This window comes from Pseudophryne corroboree, chromosome 11, assembly GCF_028390025.1.
Source record: "Pseudophryne corroboree isolate aPseCor3 chromosome 11, aPseCor3.hap2, whole genome shotgun sequence".
NCBI classification, from domain to species: Eukaryota; Metazoa; Chordata; class Amphibia; order Anura; family Myobatrachidae; genus Pseudophryne; species Pseudophryne corroboree.
In genome coordinates this window covers 76,029,034-76,053,023 of record NC_086454.1, presented here as the reverse complement: position 1 = coordinate 76,053,023, position 23,990 = coordinate 76,029,034, and positions in this window count along the sequence as shown.

The window sequence follows — 23,990 nt, the reverse complement described above, 5'->3', positions numbered from 1 at the left end:
ACTTGTACATAGTTATTGTTAACTAAATTGGGTTATTGTTGAGCCATCTGTTGAGAGGCTCAGTTGTTTCATACTGTTAACTGGGTTTCATATCACGAGTTGTACGGTGTGATTGGTGTGGCTGGTATGAGTCTTACCCGGGATTCAAAATCCTTCCTTATTGTGTACGCTCGTCCGGGCACAGTATCCTAACTGAGGCTTGGAGGAGGGTCATAGTGGGAGGAGCCAGTGCACACCAGGTAGTCTAAAATCTTTCTAGAGTGCCCAGCCTCCTTCGGAGCCCGCTATTCCCCATGGTCCTTACGGAGTTCCCAGCATCCACTACAGACTACGAGAAATAGAATTACCGGTGAGTAAATTCTTATTTTTTTGTCTCCATAGTTCTTAAACAGTCCCTAGAAGTATATTTCTCCAAAAAAAATAAAAAAAAATAAATGCTATGTACTGACACATCCCTTACAGTTTTATTATATGTATAGATATTGGCCCTCATTCCGAGTTGATCGGTCGCAAGGCGAATTTAGCAGAGTTACACACGCTAAGCCGCCGCCTACTGGGAGTGTATCTTAGCATCTTAAAATTGCGACCGATGTATTCGCAATATTGCGATCACAAACTACTTAGCAGTTTTAGAGTAGCTCCACACTTACTCTGCCTGTGCGATCATTTCAGTGTTTGTCGTTCCTGGTTTGACGTCACAAACACACCCAGCGTTCGCCCAACCACTCCCCCGTTTCTCCGGCCACTCCTGCGTTTTTTCCGGAAACGGTAGCGTTTTCAGCCACACGCCCATAAAACGCCGTGTTTCCGCCCAGTAACACCCATTTCCTGTCAATCACATTACGATCGCCGGAGCGATGAAAAAGCCGTGAGTAAAAATACTATCTTCATAGCAAAGATACTTGGCGCAGTCGCAGTGCGAATATTGCGCATGCGCACTATGCGGAATTTCACTGCGATGCGATGAAAAATACCGAGCGAACGACTCGGAATGAGGGCCATTGTTTCAACAATGCAATTTTAAAGTTATTTTTGTGTTGAATACATGGTTTAATAGAATGCATTCATAAATTATGATGTTTTTTTTTTTTTTTATTCTCTGTCTATTAAGGGCCCTACACACTTAATGATTATCTGTCCAATTTGGCTGATTGGAAAGAAAATCTGGCAATGTCTGGGAGCAAATGATTTGATCTTAGGTTGTCATTCCGAGTTGTTCGCTCGCTAGCAGTTTTTAGCAGCCGTGCAAACGCTATGCCGCCTCCCACTGGAAGTGTATTTTAGCTTAGCAGAAGTGCGAACAAAGGGATCGCAGAGCGGCCACAATTTTTTTTTGTGCAGTTTCTGAGTAGCTCTAAACCTACTCAGCGCTTGCGATCACTTCAGACTGTTCAGTTCCTGTTTTGACGTGTCACAAACATGCCCTGCGTTCGCCCAGCCACGCCTGCGTTTTTCCTGGCATGCCTGCGTTTTTCTGAACACTCCCTGAAAACGGTCAGTTGACACCCAGAAACGCCCTCTTCATATCAATCACTCTGCGGCCAGCAGTGCGACTTAAAAGCTTCGCTAGACCCTGTGTGAAACTACATAGGTTGTTGTAATAGTACGTTGCGCGTGCGCATGCGCAGAAGTGCCATTTTTTTTGCCTCATCGCTGCACAGCGAACGAATGCAGCTAGCGATCAACTCAGACTGACCACCTTAGTTCTTTAGTGGGTTTGCAAGCTTACAGTACTACTGGCTATTCATTTTGCTGAGCACTGAGTATACTCTATTTTGCCTACTGAGGGGTTTCTCATGGGTGGAGTTAAAAGTTGTGGAGCAAATTTGTTTTCATGGGTGAGGTGAGGGTATTGTCTTCTCTAATAGTCTTGTGAAGGACACTGTATAAAAATAACATTGCTTTGTCTGTAATGTAGAACTGCTACAAATCTGTATAAAACCAGTATAGGAATGCATTTGAGATCAGGTACAGAGCTGAATCCAGCATACCAGCCAATCCTTCCCTTTGAATAATTTGCTCTGAATGTGTGTGTGTTTTTAGAATCCTGTTCTCATATGAGCCAATGCAGCCATTAAGTCAAGAAATGGAAAAAAGAACATAGACTTCTTCAAGAAAGTACAAAGATGTAAAATAAATCACTGAAAACAACCTTGGCATAAAAGAAGAGCACAGGAACACGCCAACCTCCTATTTCACAAAGGCTTTCTTACAGCTCAAAAGATCACTTTATTAAAATCAGCAAATTCCTTTTCTTGATATTTTCTGCGTAAAAACTCATTTTACATAAAGTGAGTAACTGTACACTATCACCAAGTGGAGGAATAATAAAAATGAGGTTTGTTTAAGTTTTTTCCCCATTAATATGCAAAATCTATCTATCTATCTATCTATCTATCTATCTATCTATCTATCTATCTATCTATCTATCTATCTATCTATCTATCTATCTGGTATTTCTTTTTTTCTTTCTTTCTTTCTTTCTTAGCTTTCAATCTGTTATCTATCTATCTATCTATCTATCTATCTATCTATCTATCTATCTATCTATCTATCTATCTATCTTATTATCTATCTTATTATTATTATCTATCTAACTTATTATCTATCTTATTATTTATCTATCTTATTGTCTGTCTGTCTGTCTGTCTACAGTATCTATCTATCTGTCTGTCTGTCTGTCTGTCTGTCTGTCTGTCTGTCTGTTTGTCTATATGTCTGTCTATCTATCTATCTATCTATCTATCTATCTATCTATCTATCTATCTATCTATCTATCTATCTATCTATCTATCTTATTTTCTCTAACGTCCTAGTGGATGCTGGGGACTCTGTAAGGACCATGGGGAATAGACGGGCTCCGCAGGAGACAGGGCACTTTAAGAAAGAATTTGGATACTGGTGTGCTCTGGCTCCTCCCTCTATGTCCCTCCTCCAGACCTCAGTTTGAATCTGTGCCCGGACGAGCTGGGTGCTACTTAGTGAGCTCTCCCGAGCTTGCTAAAAAGAAAGTATTTTGTTAGGTTCTTTTATTTTCAGAGAGTTCTGCTGGCAACAGGCTCTCTGCTATGTGGGACTGAGGGGAGAGAAGCAGCCCTACTCACTGAAGATAGGTCCTGCTTCTTAGGCTACTGGACACCATTAGCTCCAGAGGGATCGTACACAGGATCGCACCCTTGGTCGTCCGATCCCGGAGCCGCGCCGCCGTCCCCCTCGCAGAGCCAAAAGACAGAAGCCGGTGTCAGAAGCAAGAAGACTTCGAAATCGGTGGCAGAAGACTCCAGTCTTCATATGAGGTAGCGCACAGCACTGCAGCTGTGCGCCATTGCTCCCACACTAACCCACATACTCCGGTCACTGTAGGGTGCAGGGCGCACGGGGGGCACCCTGGGCAGCAATTAGAGACCTCTTGGCAAAACAGGGCATATATACAGTTGGGCACTGTATATATGCATGGGCCCCCGCCAAAATTGTACATGAAAGCGGGACAGAAGCCCGCCGTCGAGGGGGCGGGGCTTCTTCCTCAGCACTCACCAGCGCCATGTTTTTTCTCCACAGCACCGCTGAGAGGAAGCTCCCCAGTCTTTCCCCTGCAGTTACACGGTAGAAGAGGGTAAAAAGAGAGGGGGGGGCACATAATTAGGCGCAAAAATCAATATAAACAGCAGCTACTGGGTTAACATTAAGTTACTGTGTTATTCCTGGGTTAATAGCGCTGGGGTGTGTGCTGGCATACTCTCTCTCTGTCTCTCCAAAGGGCCTTATGGGGGAATTGTCTTCAGATAAGCATTCCCTGAGTGTGTGGTGTGTCGGTACGTGTGTGTCGACATGCCTGAGGTAAAAAGCTCCTCTAAGGAGGAGATAGAGCAAATTTGTGTGTGTGAGGGTGTCTCTGTCGACAACGCCGACACCTGTTTGGATATGTGTAATTAAGTGCTAAGGTGAATTTATTGCACAAAAGATTAGAGAACAGACAGGAAATCTACCCTAAGTCGCAGAGACCTTCAGAGTCTCTCAATGCTCACTATCCAAAATAATAAACACTGATATCGACACGGAGGTTGACTCCAGTGTCGACTACGATAATGCAAAGTTACAGCCAAAATGGCAGAAAAGTATTCAATATATGATTATTGTAATAAAAGATGATTTGCATATCACTGATGACTCATCTGTCCCTGACACAAGGGTACACATGTTACTTTAAGGGGAAGAAAGCTGAGGTAAATTTCCCTCCTCTCATGATGAAAAAGAGCGGGAATCTCCAGACAAGAGACTGCAGTTTCCCACAAAGAATTCTCAGGCAGTATCCTTTCCCCACTAGGGCCAGGATAGGATGGGAATCTTCCCCTAGGGTGTCACGTTTGCCCAAAAGGTAGCCCTGACGTAACAGCTATTCTCAGGGATCCTGCAGATAGCGTGCACATTCTGGTACACTACTCAGACCGGCGATTGTGTCGGCATGGGTTTATAGTGCTGTGGCAGCGTGGACAGGTACCTTATCAGCAGAGATTGAGACCCTAGTATGTAGATATATATATATTTATATATAGAGATATATATATTAAAGATGCTTTCTTAAGAGATATATATATATATATATATATAAAACATGTCCAAAGAGACATGAGTATACTGGGTCCTAGAGTCAAAGCTATGTCGATTTCTGCTTGACGTGTCCTGTAGAATATGCAATGGACAGATGATGCCGACTTAAGAGGCATATGGAAGGCTGAGGATTGTGTGGAGAAGGGTTCTCGGACCTGGTCTCCACAGCTATAGCTGGTAATTCTGATATTTTGCCTTATATTTCTGCACAGCCTAGGAAAGCACAACATTATCAAATGCAGCCTTTCGAACACAAAGAAACAAGAAAGTCCGAGGTGCATCCTTTCTTGCCAGAGGCAGGGGCAGAGGAAAGAAGCTGCACAACACAGCTAGTTCCCAGGAACAGAAGTCCTCCCCGGCCTCTACAAAAATCCACCGCATGTCGCTGGGGCTCCACAGGCGGAGCTAGGCCCGGTGGGGGCACGCCTTCGTACGTTCATCCACAAGTGGGTTCACTCCCTGTTTGATCCCTGGGCAATAGATATTGTGTCCCAGGGATACAAGCTGGACTTTGAGAAGATGCCTCCTCACCGACGGCCCTGCCGGCTTCCCCCCACGAGAGGGAGACAGTGTTAACTGCAATTCACAAATTGTATCTTCAACAGGTGGTGGTCAAGGTTCCCCTCCTTCAACAAGGAGGGGGTTATTATTCGACCAGGTGGTAGTCCCGAAACCGGACGGTTCGGTCAGACCCATATTGAATTTAAAATCCCTGAACATATACCTGAAAAGGTTCAAGTTCAAGATGGAATCGCATCGCTAAGAGCGGTCATTGCAAGCCTGAAAGGGGGAGATTTTATGGTGACTCGGGACATAAAGGATGCATACCTTCATGTCCCCATTTATCCACCTCATCAGACGGACCTCAGAATTGCGGTACGGGATTGTCATTACCAATTTCAGACGTTGCCGTTTGGTCTCTCCACGGCCCCAAGAATGTTCACCAAGGTAATGGCGGAAATGATGGTGCTCCTGCGGAAGCAAGGTGTCAGTATTATCACGTACTTGGATGATCTCCTCATAAAAGCGAGATCAAGAGAGCAGTGGCTGAACAGCGTATCACTTTCTCTGGAAGTGTAACGGCAACACGGCTGGATTCTATATATTCCAAAGTCGCAGTTGGTTCCTACAGCTCATCTGCCTCTCCTAGGCATGATCCTAGACACAGACCAGAAAAGGGTTTATCTCCCGATAGAGAGAGCTCAGGAGCTCGTGACACTGGTCAGGAATCTATTAAAACCAAAACAGGTGTCAGTGCATCACTGCACTCGAGTCCTGGGAAGGATGGTGGCATCATACGAGGCCATTCCCTTCGGCAGGTTCCATGCGAGGACCTTCCAATGGGACTTACTGGACAAGTGGTCCGGATCACATCTTCAGATGCATCGGTTAATCACCCTATCCCCCAGGGCCAGGGTGTCTCTCCTGTGGTGGCTGCAGAGTGCTCACCTTCTCGAAGGTCGCAGATTCGGCATTCAGGACTGGGTCCTGGTGACCACGGATGCAAGCCTCCGAGGGTGGGGGGCAGTCACATGGGGAAGAAATTTCCAAGGGCTGTGGTCAAGTCAGGAGACTTGCCTTCACATCAACATCCTGGAACTAAGGGCCATATACAACGCCCTACGTCAAGAGGAGTCCCTGCTTCGCGACCAACCGGTTCTGATTCAGTCAGACAATATCACCGCAGTGGCTCATGTAAACCGCCAAGGCGGCACAAGGAGCAGGGTGGCGATGATAGAAGCCACCAGAATTCTTCGCTGGGCGGAGAATCACGTAAGAGCACTGTCAGCAGTGTTCATTCCGGGAGTGGACAACTGGGAAGCAGACTTCCTCAGCAGGCACGACCTCCACCCGGGAGAGTGGGGACTTCATCAAGAAGTCTTCACGCAGATTGCAAGGCGGTGGGAACTGCCACAGGTGGACATGATGGCATCCCGCCTCAACAAAAAGCTACAGAGATATTGCGCCAGGTCAAGAGACCCTCAGGCGATAGCTGTAGACGCACTAGTGACACCGTGGGTGTTCCAGTCGATTTATGTATTTCCTCCTCTTCCTCTCTTGGTCAGGTTCAAACAACTTTGCAAAGTTCTACAAGTTTGATACCCTGGCTGAGGAGGACCTTGTGTTTGCTCATTCGGTACTGCAGAGTCATCCGCACTCTCCCGCCTATTTGGGAGCTTTGTTATAATCCCCATGGTCCTTACGGAGTCCCCAGCATCCACTAGGACGTTAGAGAAAATAAGATTTTACTTACCGGTAAATCTATTTCTCGTAGTCCGTAGTGGATGCTGGGCGCCCGTCCCAAGTGCGGACTTCTTCTGCAATACTTGTATATAGTTATTGCTTAAATAAGGGTTATGTTGGTTGCATCAGGGTTGATCTGATGCTCCGTTGTTGTTCATACTGTTAACTGGGTAAGTTTATCATGAGTTATACGGTGTGATTGGTGTGACTGGTATGAGTCTTACCCTGGATTCCCAAAATCCTTTCCTTGTACTGTCAGCTCATCCGGGCACAGTTTCTCTAACTGAGGTCTGGAGGAGGGACATAGAGGGAGGAGCCAGAGCACACCAGTATCCAAATTATTTCTTAAAGTGCCCTGTCTCCTGCGGAGCCCATCTATTCCCCATGGTCCTTACGGAGTCCCCAGCATCCACTACGGACTACAAGAAATAGATTTACCGGTAAGTAAAATCTTATTATCTATCTTATCTGTCTATCTTATTGTCTGTCTGTCTGTCTGTCTACAGTATCTATCTGTCTGTCTGTCTATTTATCTACCTACCTATCTAACCTTTCAATTTGTCTAATATATAAAAAAATAATGTTTATCTTTTTATGTTACTTTGCAATAGTAGTACTAGTAAATAGCTAAATTAATTGAAGCCCTTGCTTGCACAGCTTTTTACTACAGTTCAACAGTGTGCTTTCTCTTTCCAATAATCTTTTTATTCCTATTCTTCTGTCAGTCTAATTCAGGATTGAAAATCCTCTCACTATACAATGTTGGATGGAGATGAGCAAAGTTTTCACAACTGTTTTGCTGAATATTATTCCATATTTGGGTACAGAATTTCCTACATTTGGCTTTAAATGTTCCATGTGGAATTATTCTTCTCATATTTTGTTCTACCTGGACTTCTGTATTGAATCTGTTCTGCATCATGCTATATCATGTTCATGTTCCGCTCAGCAAAATGTGAAATACACAGCACACTATAAAAGGCTCAGTCACGCTAACTGCTTCAGTTAGAAGGCACAATTATTTTTAGAGACAGATAAAAAGAAAATTAGCAAATTAAAGAAAGAGAAAATGAGAAAAAAAATGGATGGAGGGAGAGATAGAAAAACAGTAGGAAATACAGACTGAAAGAGACAAAATGGCACATTTACCACAATCCGATATGAAATGCGGTGTTGATGCGAAAAAATCGTAGACAGCATCCTAAGTAGTATACAGTAAGCATCCCAGTGATTACCATGCAATATTGAGAACATCTCAGTTGCTGCCATACATTATAGAAATATACAGAATGGCAGTTGCTCAATTTATGTATGTAAGGAAGGGGCTAATGTAGACTATAAAAAAAACAACACAAATTCCTTAAGCACATGCAATGGTCCAGCAAAAGATATATAAATACTACATAATAATAGAAATGCAGAGATCTCAGTTACAAATATTTGCAAACACATAATAAGCCGCCAGCTATTCCAAAGTGTCTTTGCTTTGGTCCTAAACTACTGTATGATAATAGCACGCACTTTGGGTAATACATGTATGCAGTGGCGTAAGTTCTTCCCAGTTGCCCGGAGGCAAGATAAATATTGGTGCCCCCCATATATAAAAAGATGTGTATATATATGTATGTATGCATGATACACATAAAATATTATTTATATATATATATATATATATATATATATATATAGATCTTAAAAAAAATAATAATAATAATAATAATAATAATAATAATAAAAATTAAAAAAATAAATAAAATAAAATATATATATCCTGACGAAAATCTGTGAATAAGATTGAAACGTTGAACTCTATGCTGGGGTCCGTGTGATTCTTACAAGTCGTCCTGAGTGCCACCTATGTTTGGTGTGTGTATATATATATATATATATATATATATATAAAAACACACACATTTCATTGTCATTTATTTTAAATCACACATTCCTTAGCATTCATACCCAGGAATAGAACCAATGACCTGGTACATTGAAGGCAAATGCCTTACTGATAGAGCTCCTGCATAGCAAACCTGCAGATTCTACTTCTTATAGTAAGAATTCTCATGCTTCCTGTACATGAACAAATAGCTTCATCAGTAAAGTGTCGCATCCAGTGTAATAGGTTGTGGGTTCTAATCCTGGGTATCACACTTATAAAATGTGTATCCATAATAAATATGGTGTGACTTGTAAGGTGCAGGGAGGAAGACATAGCGGTGGCTATCAATTATTTTAATTGAATGGTGTTGCTGAACACACATAACATGTGGAGAGGTGCATCCTTCAAGAGCAGGAACCCGGCGGAAGCCGTCTCTGTTGCCTCCCACAGTTACGCCTCTGCATGTTTGGATTCTGCTACACTTTAATAGCACATACATTTATATATTTAGAAATTGAGAGCTAACTCACCTGGAGACTAACAAGGATCCTCCAACATGGCACTACAAAGACAGATCAGCACATCTTCCAAATACCGATCCCATACCTGCCCCTCAGGACAGTGATACAGAGAATGGTAGTTGCTCAATCAATGAACTGGTCCATCACAGTTGCATGAAAGAGGGGGGAGACCGCTGAGCTAGACAAGAAGAAACAACTTTAAGTTTATAAATAGATAAATGTATGTGCTATTATCATACATTACAGAAAGCAACCAGTGGCTGCTATACAATATAGAGAACATCCTAGGGATCACCATACCATACAGAGAACATCTCAGTGGTCAGCATACATTGCAATGCGAATCGCAGTTGCTGCCATACAATAGAGATCATCTCAGCTACCAACATAAAATACATATGCCCACCATACAAGTAGAGAGCATCCCACGGACTAGCATAAAATATAGAGAGCATCTCGGGAACCACATCATACACTATAGAGAGCATACCAGTGACCACCACACAATACAGAGGGCATCACAATGACTGCCATGCACTATAGAGATGATCACTGTGCCCACCATAAAATACAGAGAGCATCTCAGTGACCAACATATAATATATACAGCATCCCTGTACACACTATGCAATACATAAAGCATCCCAGTGACTGCTATATAATATATAGAAAATCCCAGTGACCATCATACTATACAGCGAGCAACTCAGTGACCACCATACAATGCAGAAAGTTTGACCATTCCTGTTATATAATTCAGAGAGGGACCACCATAAACTACATAAAGCTTCCTAGTAATCACCAAACATTACAGAGAGCATACCAGTGACCACCGTACAGTACAGTATTGTCTTTATGGAGCAGCACAGGTGCAATGTGCACAGCTTTCCTATCAAGGTAGTTAAGAATCAGGGGGTAGTAAAACATTTTTCTTTGTATAATCGGTCATATGCATTGCACTGGTCTCATTTCCTAGAAGTCAGGGGGAACACAGCATTAAATAGTATCTGTATGTACATATCATGAAGTAGACTAATCTTTAGAGAGAGAAATTGTATACTGTATACAGTAGTTCATTTATAAGAATTAAAGAGATAGCAACGAGAAAGGGAACATAAAAAACAAACTTAAGCTTTATTTAATTTTGATGAATTCATTTATTAAAAGTTTCTTATATAGCACAGCGTGTTCCATTGCACTTATATGTACAATGAGGGTATTTATATAAAATTATTATTATTATTATTCTTGCATCCATAATAAAAAGTTTACAATGCTCTAAAAAGTATTTACATGTAGAATGCGGTTACAGTACTGTTTTGGAGGAAGCGGGTTTCACCATTGTGTGTGAGGAGGAGGGGCCACCAGACTGGATCTTGAATCAGTGCACTGGAGCATTAGACTGCGCATTCTCTACAAGAAGATGGTAATATACTATCTAGGTAGCCTCTGACCTCCCCACCCTCGCATATAGGTCTGCTCGGTAAATAAATGTTGTTAAAAGAAGACATTAAGCGACCTCCATGTGAGGGCTATAGATTATCTGGGCAAAACACGCATACTTACCGGGATATTCAATTACCTCGACCTGCTGCTGGGTGTAATGTAACGCCGCTGGGGGCTATCTAATTAGCCCTGATAAGCCAGCGCGTGCCGCGGCTTATCAGGGATTTTGTTTCACCGGCCTCCGGCAGGCAAAGCAGAATCCCAGATATCAGCCCCGTTTTCACCTGAAAACGGCGCTATTTCACCAGAAAACACATAGGTTTCACTGAACCTGTGTGTTTACGAGTGTAAATGCACGTTTCACCAACCAAGCTAATCGAATAGCCCGACCGCAGCACCCGAAGAAACATCAGGCTTTTTTACTCCCGATGTCTCTTCGGGGCAAATTGAATATCCCTATTAGTGTTTCACTCAAAAACCTCTTTCCTATTAATTTCATTCCTAACCCAGATTAGTACGTAAACGTGGTGTTTTACGTTCTAATCCAATGATGGGCAATCTATGCCTGTGAAGAACGGGTCCTGCAATCACGCTCGTAGTGCGTGGACAGCTGCATCCTGACTGACATGTTTGTGGGTGAGAAGCAGGTGGTGGCAGCCAGCATTTATAAATACAGGGGTGTATGTTTTCATGGAGTGCTCAGGCCAAGATCTGTCTGCCGTCTTTCCTTTATGGAGCTGCAGCAGCCAGAAGGTTACTTAGCTGGCTGAAGGACTTGCAGGGTTATCCAATGCTGTACCTGGCACAGCTCTATCAACTGGAATGTGTTTGTTTTTTTTAAACTCACTTATTGGCATTTTCTGCAACTTGCCGCTATCACCAGTCAGTCTCTCAATCCCCACTAAATAAAGCCCATATTGTATTAAAAAGTTAATTTTATTCATTGTCAGTTACTTTGTAGAGAACAATGACTTGTGTGCAGAAAGAAACCTCCAAACCTACCTTAATCCTAGATTGTAAACTCTCACGAGCAGGGCCCTCTTCCCTCATGTGCTTCTCCCTCACTTATACCATCATCTCCTTCCCACTGCCCACAATGGCACCAAACCATTGGCTTCAACAGCCTATACTTATTTGGGTTCAATAGTCACTACTTCTGTGGTCACGGGCTTAGCTACCATAGGTGCAGGCTGTGCAGCTGCTATGGGGCCCAGAGCTGAGAGGGGCCCACCTTCCCTGTCAAAGTTACATTTTTCGCCATTGGGTGGTACATAGGGGTCCTTTCAAACTTTTTCCTTAGGGCCTGCAATATATCTAGGTATGCTCTTGGACCTGCTCATTGTAATGTGGTATAAAATGAACTGGAGGGCATTTTAATGTTATATAATATAAATCGGGGCTCTGTGATGAGGCACAATATAAACGGGGAGCACTATATATCATAATGTGAATTGGGGGTACTGTGCGGCATAATGTGTACTGGCAGCTCTGAAATGTGACATAGGGTAAATTTAAGCACTGCTACGATTCATAAAAGAAACTAGGGCACTACTGTGGGGCATAACATTAAATAAGGCTCTACTATGGTTCAGAAAATGAACTAGGGCACTATTATAGGGAATAAAATTAACAACTGCAGGGAAGTGTCTCTCTAGAAGCATTGGGACGGGGGCCCCTTCAAAATGTTGCTATGGGTCCCACAAAATTCTGGCTACGCCCCTGTCTGTGGTTATTATGACTGCATATGCAACAATGTTTTTATACCTTGTATCCCATGCTCTTCAAGATATTTTCTTGTTTTGTTTGTACTATTTCTGTCTATATACTTTGTAAGGCACTGCGGAATCCTTGCTGTGCCATAAAAGTAAAGGATAATAACAACAACAACCACCACCACCGGTATTGTTTTGTAAAAGGTAAAATGCATAGAATTATGGAATGGTAGCCTACAGTATGTTGACAATTCAGGTGATAATGAAACCTTAAATTTAGCACATCTACGATCAGTTTCTCTGAGATGTTAGTCCGCCCCGCATGTCAGGCCCTACCCCCCTGCAAGGGTGCAAAAGCATCGCACAGCGGCGATGCTTTTGTATCTGGCGAGTAGCTCCCTGCCAGCGCTGCTCCTGGCAAGCCTCTACTTGCCACGTCCCGGTCGCAGCGGCTGCGTGTGACGTCACGCAGCCGCCGCGGCCCACCCCCCCAACGGTCCGGACATGCCTCATTGTCCGGCCCGTGCCTCGCCAACGGCCACTGTTAGCCACTGATAACATTTCACTGGGCTCCCAGGGTGCACACTCCAGCAAGGGCTTCATACTGCGTCCGCTGCCGCTGCAGTGATCCAGTCTGAATTATCCCTTTAGTTGGAATAATCTACTACACTATAAGTACCTTCTCAGGGGTTTATTTACTAAGATTCGTGTTCCTGCCGAATTGGTGGGAATTTAAACTCAAATTTTATCGGCTGTATGTTTCTGCAACTTTTTGAAATATTTTCGGTAATTTACTAAGCTGCCGAGTTTTAGTTTTTCGGATATTCCAATGTCGATGTTATTCGTATTGCCGAATCAGTGAAATCCGTGCAGGGCTTCATTGTGTACAGTATGAAAACAGTTAAATACCAGGGAAAAAATGACTGGGGTCCCCCCGTATTTAGACAACCAGCACCGGGCTCTTGGGCCAGCTCTGGTTCCAAAAATATGGGGGACAAAAGACGTAGGGGTCCCCCGTATTTTTAAAACCAGCACCGGGCTCCACTAGCCGAGAAGATAATGCCACAGCCAGGGGACACTTTTATACTGGTCCCTGCGGCCGTGCCATTACCTCCCCAACTAGTCAACCCTGGCCACACCTGCTATATAAAAGTGTCCCCTGGCTGTGGCATTATCTTCTCGGCTAGTGGAGCCCGGTGCTGGTTTTAAAAATACGGGTTACTACATCTTTTGTCCCCTGTATCTCAACCAGAAATTAAGGATTTGGCAATAGGTTCACTAATAAAACAATATTACAGATATTAATTAGAATACACTGGCTGAAGTTTGGTCATCTTTCATGATCACACAGAGAACAAATAAAGCTTATCTTCTCTCTAAGGAAATCCTTCTAAATGTCTTTCTAAATAACAGTAATGCCATGTAATATAGATATACGTTTCATTGAAAACTCATAGCACTGATGAAGAAGAGTTGTGTATGTACTGACCTGGAATAAACAGCGCATGGTTACAGGGGTTCCTGGATTTCTCACATACTGTTTTCAGTGTAGTCTTTGTGGAGTTGCAATAAAGACAGCTAAAGTAAGGGGTCATTCCGAGATGATCGCACGTAGCAACTTTTTGCTGCCCATGCGATCAACTAGACGCTGCCTATGGGGAAGGGCTTTTTTGCATAGCAAGGCTGTGAACGCTTGTGCAGCCCTGCTATGCAAAACAAGTTTTGTGTACAAGTAGACCAGGATAAGAGTTACTTACCCTGTGCGATCGATCCAGCAATGCAGGTCCCGGAATTGACGTCAGACATCCGCCCTCCAAATGCCTGGACACGCCTGAGTTCACCGCACCACTCCCAGAAAACGGTCAGTTGACGCCTTCTTCCTGTCAATCTTCTTGCGGTCGCCGCTGTGACCGCTTTCTTTGTTTGCGGTGTCGCCACCCGGCGTCAGCTGTCGCCGGGCAACGACGCACCTGCACAATGTGGTCGCCACGCATGCGCATTTCCGACCCGTTCGCACGGCTGCAAAGAAGCACAGCGTGCGATCGGGTCGGAATGACCCCCGTAATAAGAATGCTTCTGTGATCAGAATTGGTGAATAGGACGGATTAGGCCAGAGCATAATCAGACCACAAGACTGTCAGTGTTAGGCCCCTTTGCGATAATTGGCTGGAGCACCATTTAAGATTAGTGGTGAGTAGGGACATGCAGTCAGGGTAGGCGCCTCCCCTGTCATACTCCCTGTCATGCTCCAGAGTTTTGATAGAAAAACGCTTAGAATAACAAAAATAAGATATTTATAACTTACAAACGTGTTCTTTGTTTATTTATTGTAATCATCTTTATGGTTAAAACTGGCCAAATCTGTGGAGCTGCCTGGAATTGCTGGGAGCGACGAGAGGTGAGGCAGTCAGCTGGATTCAGGCGTAAAATACATATTGGGCTGATATCGCTCTAGTGTGTACCTGGCTTTACAGTGAGTAGGGGGGAGACAGGCTCCCAGCACTATATATATATTTATATATTCAATGGCAGTGGTGGAACTAGCACCGCTGCAGCCGGTGCAATGCACCAGGGCCCTGCCACACTGAAGGGGCCCACAGCCAGAGGCATTAGAATGAGTCACACTGACTCATTACATGCCGCCCGTCGACATGCTGTGAGTCACCAGTCCCAGTCAGAGAATGAGCTCATGAGCTGAGCTCAGCTGCTGCTGTGGTCTGGCCAGAGGGGAAGGAGAATGCAGAGCAGAAAGCTTCTCAACCCTTGAGCAAGGTTTCTGCATTCTGGGTGCCCCATCAGCTGACTCGAGAGCAGATTGAGGCTCAGCACTTGGTGCCACAACATGCTGGCCAGGTTTGATCACTGAAATCCTGTCTGGGAGATCATCAGTGGCATTGATTCCTGGATCTACAGTTTCAAGCCCAAGACCAAAAAACAATCAGTCCATTAGACCCCAGTTGGAGGTGCGCCACAGCATGGCCAAGCAGATAGTGGCTGTTTTTGTGGCAAGACTGGTCATATAGCTACTGTACCACTTGTGCAGCAGCACACCATCACTGGGGACACCAACCAATGACTGCCACAAGTTCTGGAAGCCATTTCCAGGTGTCTTCCAAGAACTTGCAGGTAGACCACTGCTTCCCCTCACAGCCACTAGACTGTGCCTTATTATTATTATTATTATTATTATTTATTTATATGGCGCCACATGGGATCCGCAGCGCCCAATTACAGAGTAAACAATTAAGCCAAACATAAGGGCAATGACTTACAATTCAATACAATATAGGACAAGTACAGGGTATATAAACATAGCTGCATCAGTAAACAGCACTGAAATAAGTATCCGGGTGGCAGAAAACTGAGAGATTTGGTGCCATCAAAGGGAGTATTGAAAAGAAGATAGGTTAAGTAAGAGACGTAAAAGCACATGAGGGAAGAGGACCCTGCTTGTGAGAGCTTACATTCTGAAGGGGAGGAGCACACAGACAGGGGTGACACAGATGGGGTAGAAAGTGAGCGTGGCCCACAAAAGGCTTAGGATGAGAGATGGCTGGGTTGGTAAAAGAAATGTGTCTTGAGAGCCCGTTTGAAGTTTTGTACAGAAGTGGAGAATCTGAGGGGGAGAGGTAGAGAATTCTAGAAAAAGGGAGCAGCACATGTAAAATCTTGGAGGTAGGAGTGGGAAAGGGTAATCAGAAGGCAGGAGAGGTGGGGTGCATTAGCAGAGTGAAGAAGATGGGTGGGAGTGTAAAGAGCGATAAGGTCAGAGATGTAACTCGGAGAGGAGTGGGTGAGGGCTTCCCAACATCCCTGTGAAGGTGATCAGCTCAGTCTTAGACATGTTAAATTTAAGAAACCGCTGGGACATCCAAGAAGGGATAGCAGTGAGACAGTTAGATACACGAGTGAGGAAAGCAGGAGAGAGGTCAGGGGAGGAAAGGTAGATTTGAGTATCATCAGCATAGAGATGATATTGTAAGTAAAAAGAGCTAATGAGTTCTCCTAAAGAGGATGTATAGAGAGAGAAAAGGAGATGACCAAGAACAAAACCTTGGGGGACACCTGCAGTTAGTGGACGTGGGTGTGTGTGTGTGTGGGGGGGGGGGGAGGTGGAGCCATGAGAGGAGACAGAGAAGGAACAGTCAGAGAGGTAGGAGGACAGCCAGGAGAGGGAAGTATCATGCAGACTAAGGGAGTGAAGGATTTGCAGGAGAAGGTGGTCCATAGTGTCAAAAGCAGCAGAGAGGTCAAGGAGAATAAGTAAAGAGTAGTGACCCTTGGAATTAGCAGAAGTAGGTCATTGCATACTTTTGTGAGGGCAGTTTCAGTGGAGTGGCGAGGACGGAAGCAAGACTGGAATGGGTCAATTAGTGGGAGGAAAGAAAGGCATTAAGGTGGTTATAGACAACACGCTCAAGGAGTTTGGAGACAAAAGGAAGGAGAGAGATGGGTCGATAGTTGGAGAGAGTGTGTGGGTCAAGGGTAGTTTTTTTTAGGAATAGGGGAGACGAGTGCACATGCTTGAAGGTAGAGGTGACAGTGCCTGATGAGAGGGAGAGATTGAGGAGGTGGGCAAGATGGGCGCAGGCAGAGAGAGAGAAGTAGCGGAGGAGACCAAGTGGGGAGCTGGAGGGTGGTGAGGAACGGATGAGGGCCATGAATTCCTCACCAGATACATGGGATAAAGATGTCAGAGTTGGTAAGAGGGATGGGGTGGCAAGGGATAGGAGGTTGCTGATTGCTGAAATTTTGGTGGGATGTGATGTCCTGATTTATGGAGTCAATTTTGGATGTGAAGTAAGTGGCAAAGTCAAGAGCAGAGAGTGAGGGGGAGACATGGTGGGGGTGGGCAGAGGAGGGAGTTGAGAGTGGCAAAAATGCTCCGGGTAGTTGGAAGACTGGGAGGATATGAGGTTCTTGAAGTATGACTGTTTAGCGAGAGAAAGGGCAGCACTAAATGAAGAGAGCATAAGTTTGAAATGGAGAAAGTATGCCTTAGAGCGTGATTTCCTCCACTGTCGTTCAGCAGTCCGTGAGCATTTTTGCAAATATCTGGCGCATTTGGTGTGCCAGGGTTGAGGTGTTGATCTGCGAGGGTGAATAGTGGTAGGCGGAGCGACAGAGTCAAGAGCAGAAGTAAGCGATGCATTGTATAGGGATGTGGCTTGTTCAGGGCTTGAGAGAAAGAGTATAGGAGAGAGAAATGAGTTGAGTAGGCAGGATAGGGAAGTGGTGTCGGTAGCCTCAATGTGATTTAGTGATGGTAGCCTTAGGAGGTAGAGATGGAGTAGCAAAGAGAGATAAGTTAAAAGAGAGCAGGAGGTGGTCTGAGAGGGATAATGAGGAGTTGGGGAAATCAGAAACATAACAGTGGTGAGTAAAAGACCAGATCCAGTGATCTCCCATTCACATGAGAGGCGGAGGAGGACCACTGGGAGAGACCGAGTGAAGATGTTAGGTTAAGGAGTTTAGAGACAGAGGATTTTGTGGGGATATCAATGGGATGTTGAAGTCGCCTAAGATAATGGAGGTAATGTCAGAAGAGAGGAAGTGAGGAAGCCAAGAAGCAAAGTTGTCATGGAATTTGCAGGGCATGCCAGGTGGGCGAAAAATGACAGCTACTCATAGATAGACAGGTTGGAAGAGGCGTATAGCATGGACCTCAAATGTAGAGAATGTAAGGGTTGGTTCTGGGGGGATGAGTTGGTAGGAGTAGCTAGAGGGTGACAGGATCCCAACACCACCACCTAGGCAATCCCCGGGTCGGGGTGTATGTGAGAATGTGAGGACCCCAGCAGAGGGAGCAGCAGGAGAAGTGGTGTCATAGGGAGTAATCCAGGTTTCTGTAATGGCCAGAAGATGCATGGAGTTGGAGATGAAAAGGTCATGGGTGGGGACCAGTTTGTTACAAACAGATCTGGCTAGGGCACAGGATAGGGGGCGTAAGTTTAAGGGAGAGATGCAAATTAGATTATCAGGGTTGCTGTAGTGTTGAGCTGATATTAATTTGGATGGAAGGGATAAAGGGGGCATAATGTTAGTGCAGGCTTCTGAGCTTGGAGGGGAAACTGCAGAAGGAGGGCAGGTAGGGAATGCAGTGTGATGTAGATGAAGTTGAGTTGAGGTGGTAGTGCAGTTCCCTCCCTCCATTCTCTGAGTGGTGGGGTAGGAGGACCATAGAGGGGCAGAAGTGACTGAAGGTGGGGTGATAGGAAGGGAGGAGGGTAAGGGAGCAAGAGGGGTGGATGGGAAACAGAGGAGGGGATAGAGTAGGAAATGTAGGAGACTATGGGGGAGGGACAGATGTGGAAGGAAGGTGCAGAAGAAAGAATTAGGTAGGCAAGGGGTGATGGGAAGGTTTGATGTAAGTCTGGACATAGTATGGGTGAGGTAAATGGGTGTAAAAAACAAAAAAAACAACTAATATATAACTTTATATTGGAAAAAGGAGTGGAGACTGTATAATGGAGACAGAGCAGTAGAATTGCAGGAGTTAAGGTAAAAGTATGGTGTTGGTAAATGTGTAGGTTAGTTGAAAGTAATTGAGTTACAGGTGAACCTTACAGTGAAGATTATAAGATTGCATAAATTCAGTTTTAAAATAGACTGCCAAAATTGAGAGTGGTTGTGAGAGTAGGGAAAAAGCAATAGTAATTCAGACAGGACTTACAAGAATATGTTAACGCAAAATTACTTTGGTACAGGTAAGAATTCTAATGTTTTTGGTAGGCTATAAATATAAATTTGAGAAAGAAAAGCGTAACCACTGCGCTAGTATGATCTTATAAAATATTTTTTTATATAATAAATCTTCAGTAAGACTTTAATAAAAAATATATCTGCTTGGACTTTTTATGGGCTCTCCACCTATGAAGACTCGGGAGACCTGCGCTTTCCACAAAAACAATTTATTAAGACAATACAAACAAGAAATTTAAAATAAAAAGCATTAAAACACACATATAAGAATGTAAGAACAATCATATAAAAACACACATACAAACATAAATTTGAGTAGTTGCAGGAGAAGTTGAAAGGTTTTGCAGCGTTCCTAACACAGATTTAAGTTATAGGTGTCCAGGTTAATCAGACTTGAGTAGTTTGATGTGTAGAGTAAGTGGACTCACATTAGCAGTCCTTCAGTGGTCCAGATTGTGGGTTGATTGTTCTCCTGTTTTCCTTCGGTTTAATGTCAGTTTAACTTTGTAATTATGTTTAAAATTTTACCTATCCTTTGAATAATGTCCTTTGAATTAATGGACACAAGCCTATATAAGCAAGTATATTTTCAAAGCAGTCATTTGGTTGAAATGTTCTGCAGGAGGGTAGTAGATGAATTTACCTGTTGAAGAGAAGGATGAAGGAGGAGTCACTTCACAACTGATATAAGTTGAAGATGTGACTAATATATCTAATTACTGTACGTTGGTGTAACGTTGTAATTATGTTTAAATTCTAGCTATCCTTTGAATAATGTCCTTTGAAATAATGGACATAAGCCTATGGGCACAAGCCTCAGTCATACTTTCCCAACATCAGCTGTAAGATGGAGGGGCTGGCGGAAACATGGTCAAATATTGAGGTGCATAGTGTGATCAGATTTCAGTGTCTAAAGGGAACATCAGCGGCTGAAATTCATCTCCAACTTGATGAGTTGTACGGTGATAATGTCATGTCACTGAAACAGGTTTGATTTTGGTGTACTGCCTTTGATAACGGCAGGACAGATGTTCAAGATGAGCACACATCCAACCGGCCAAGCACGCCCACCACTTCAATCATTTCTTATGCTCTTCTATAGATGATTTGCACAGTGTCCATCTTCATCATGCCATAAATCAGAATCAGTTTTATTGGGCAAGTATACAAACTTATACAAGGAATATGTCACCGGTTTGCTACAACTCCCAAATTATTCACATAAGAACAACATACCCAACAATATAAAAAAATACATTAATAAAAGCAACAACCAATATGCATCCACCAAATACGCTAATATAAAATGTTATTCCACATACCCTTCACCCCCTCTATTGCTAACGCAACTGTTTAGCACAATGTCCGCCTGTGGAAAGGGCTATGCCTATATCTAGAAGTTCTTACATTCCGTGATCTATAACACATAGCAGAGATAAGTAATTGAAGTAAGTCATGATCAGGATGGGATAGGTCTGCTTCATTATTGCTCGTCTGCTTCCTCACTCTTACTAAACATAATTACAGAATAAATGGAAGGCCAACCTCAATTTTTCCCACAGACCTTTCCTATCAAGTTGACCTTTTCACGGAGTCTTTTCCTATCAAGTTGAGTAGATGAACCAAACCACACTCCTATTGATGCTTTCATATTAATTGCATTGTTAATTAGGAAAAAGAGATACTTTGCCACATCTAATCTACCAAGGTCTGCAAATATGTAACTAAAGACATACTCTGCAGCACGCCTGTCCTCCTTCATTCCCATGCTATTGTAAAACACCGGCTAGTCTAATCATAAAGTTTATGACTCCTTCACTCTGCACATTTGTCCATCCATCTGTAAGCACTGCAATGACATAATGCCTCATTCATTTTTTATTGGACAGATTGCATTACGCATTAATAGTCCAATTCTAAAGTTGGCTTTGGCAAAAAAGCTAATTGTCTTAGTAATTTAAAAGCTTCCTGACAGTATATATTCTCAGGTATTGTAAATAGTGTCCCAGAATTATGTATCTGTTATGCAGGAGCTTGGTCAATTTATTTCTGATATTCAGGTTTTAGCTAACCTACAATTAAAGATATTAAGAGAGTTTTGCATAGAGATGGTTTTTTACTTGAGAAAGAAGATAAAAAAGTAAGTGGAAGAAGAAGACGATGTAGAAGATGAAGAAAAGTAAGTGGAAGAGGAAGAAGACGACGTAGAAGAAGAAGAAAAGTAAGTGGAAAAGGAAGAAGAGGAAGATGATGTCGAAAAATAAGAAACGTAGGTGGAAGTAGAGTCTCAGGGTAATGCCATTTTTTTTGCTATTCTTTGTAGTCACTATTGGTTTGGAGGAACTCAAGTGATGGTGCAGAGTTTAACGGCGACCTGGTCTTCACTACATACTTGCCTACTGTTGATAAAGTATTTCAGGGAGATTGTGAAAGAAATACCTATGAGAGCAGCGGAAAAGCCAACATATACTGCTCCACCTGAGAGGCGTGTCATAAAAGTGGCATGCTGTACATTCAAAGGTAAACAAGATCCTAAGCAGTTATAGATTTGCAGTGCATAGCATATATCGCAGTTGTTGCTCAGTAAGATCCAGTTGATGAAATCACACTGTTACTTTTCATTTAAATGGCCACAAGAATCCTTATTTGATCATGCATATAGCCATAGGGATCACTGAGCCTAGGGGCTAATTCAAACCTGTGTGCTCGCTAGGGTTTTTTTTTGCAGTCCTGCGGTCGCATAGTCGCCCCCCATAGGGGAGTGTATTTTCGCTTTGCAAGTGTGCGAATGCATGTGTAGCAGAGATGTACAAACAGATTTTGTGCAGTCTCTGAGTAGCCCAGGACTCACTCAGCCACTGCGAACACGTCAGCCTGTCCAGGACCGGAATTGATGTCAGGAACCCTCCCTGCAAACGCTTGGACATGCCTGCATTTTTCCAAACACTCCCTGAAAACGGTCAGTTACCACCCACAAACATCTTCTTCCTGTCAATCTCCTTGCGAATGTCCATGTGAATGGTTCCTTCGCACAAACCCATAGCTGAGCGGTGATCCGCTTTGTACCCATGTGACGCGCCTGCGCATTGCAGTGCATACGCATGTGCAGTTTATACCTGATCGCCTGCTGTATGAAAATGCAGCCTAGCGATCAGGTCTGAATTCGGCCCCTAATTCAGAGTTGAACGCTATGTTGATGTTTTCGCAATTCAGTGATTATTGGCAGACTGCGCATGCGCTGCGATCACACTGCGCATACGTAAAGGCATCTTTGCAAGTGCATTCGCAATGAGGACAATGAGTTGCAAAGTGATTGACAGGAAGTGACCGTTTGGGGGTGGTAACATGGTGTTAGCGGGGAGTGGTTGTAAAAACACCGGCAAGTCATGGCCATTTGCAGGGGAGCATATGTGATGTCAGCTGCAGGCTCCTGCATACAAAAATACGGCACCTGCATGACTACTGCTGCGTCTAGTCTGCATAGCCATAAACCTACTGGAGCAGTCGATGTTTAGCATCCTTGTGTATAGACTGCGTGCATGTATGCAAATTATGAATGAGTTGCGTTGGGTCTACTTTTATTTCTGGGTGGCAGTTTCACTTGCTAACATTAGCAGTTGCGTAGCGTAGAAATCGCAAAATGCATTAGCGTAAAACGCTGAATTAGGCCCATTGGGGCAGATGTATTAAGCCTGGAGAAGTGATAAAGCAGTGATAAGTGGAAGGTGATAATACACCAGTCAATCAGCCCCTGTCATTTTTCAAACTGTAGTGATTGGCTGGTGCGTTATCACCTTCCGCTTGTCACTGCTCTATCACTTCTCAGGGAAATTGCACCGATTATCTCATATGAATGTGTATATGTCTGGTTTCTTTTTTTGTTGCAAGTATATAGAGGATTAATGGGGATAAAGTGCAATCAGGGAGATTAGTTACTAGACTCTTCAGGGAGTCAAGGAGATTGCTACTATTTTAGGGAGTCTCCCTGACATTCAAGTAGAGTTAACAACTATGCTGCACCAGGGAACCGCACAAATGGATATGGAGTGGACTTAGCTGCAAGACACCTGCAGGTCATTGTCTCCCAATAAAAATAACTAGCCGAGAGGTGTTGGGATGAAGAAACAGCAAACAGAATCCAAATAGAGTACTCAAAACACTCCAATTGTCTGACAGTGGAAGTGGCCACTGAGATCAGCTGGGTAAAAGGGGTGGTCTTTAGGTTGCCGACTGTTGGGATCCCGGCGCACAGTATACCGGCGCCGGAATCCCAACAGCCGGCATACCGACAGTTTTTCTCCCTTGTGGGGGTCCATGACCCCCCTGGATGGAGAATAAATAGCCTGGCGCGTGTAGCACGCCACCGTGCCCGCAGCGTGGCGAGCGCAGCAAGCCCACAAGCGGCTCAAATGCGCCCGCCACACTGTCGGTATGCCGGCGGTCGGGCTTCCGGCGCCGGCATGCTGGTCGTCGGGAGCCCGTCCGCCGGCATACCATACCACACCCGGGTAAAAGAGCTGTGGCTGTGTGAATTTACCCAAAATGACAGCACCCATAGATGGAGACTAGGATTGAAATAAGAAGGTACACTAGGGATGGTATAATGGTTAGCATTACTGCCTCACAGCACTAAGGTCATGGGAACAATTCCCACCATGGCTCTAACTGTGTGGAGCTTATAAATTCTTCCTGTGCTTGCGTGGGTTTCCTCCGGGTACTCTGGTTTCCTCCCACCATCCAAAAATATACTGGTAGGTTAATTGTATCCCAACAAAAAATGAACCCTAGCGTGTACAGTTGGTAGTGAATATAGATTGTAAGCTTCACTGGAGCAGGTTCTGATATGAATGGCCAAATATTCTCTGTAAAGCGCTGCGG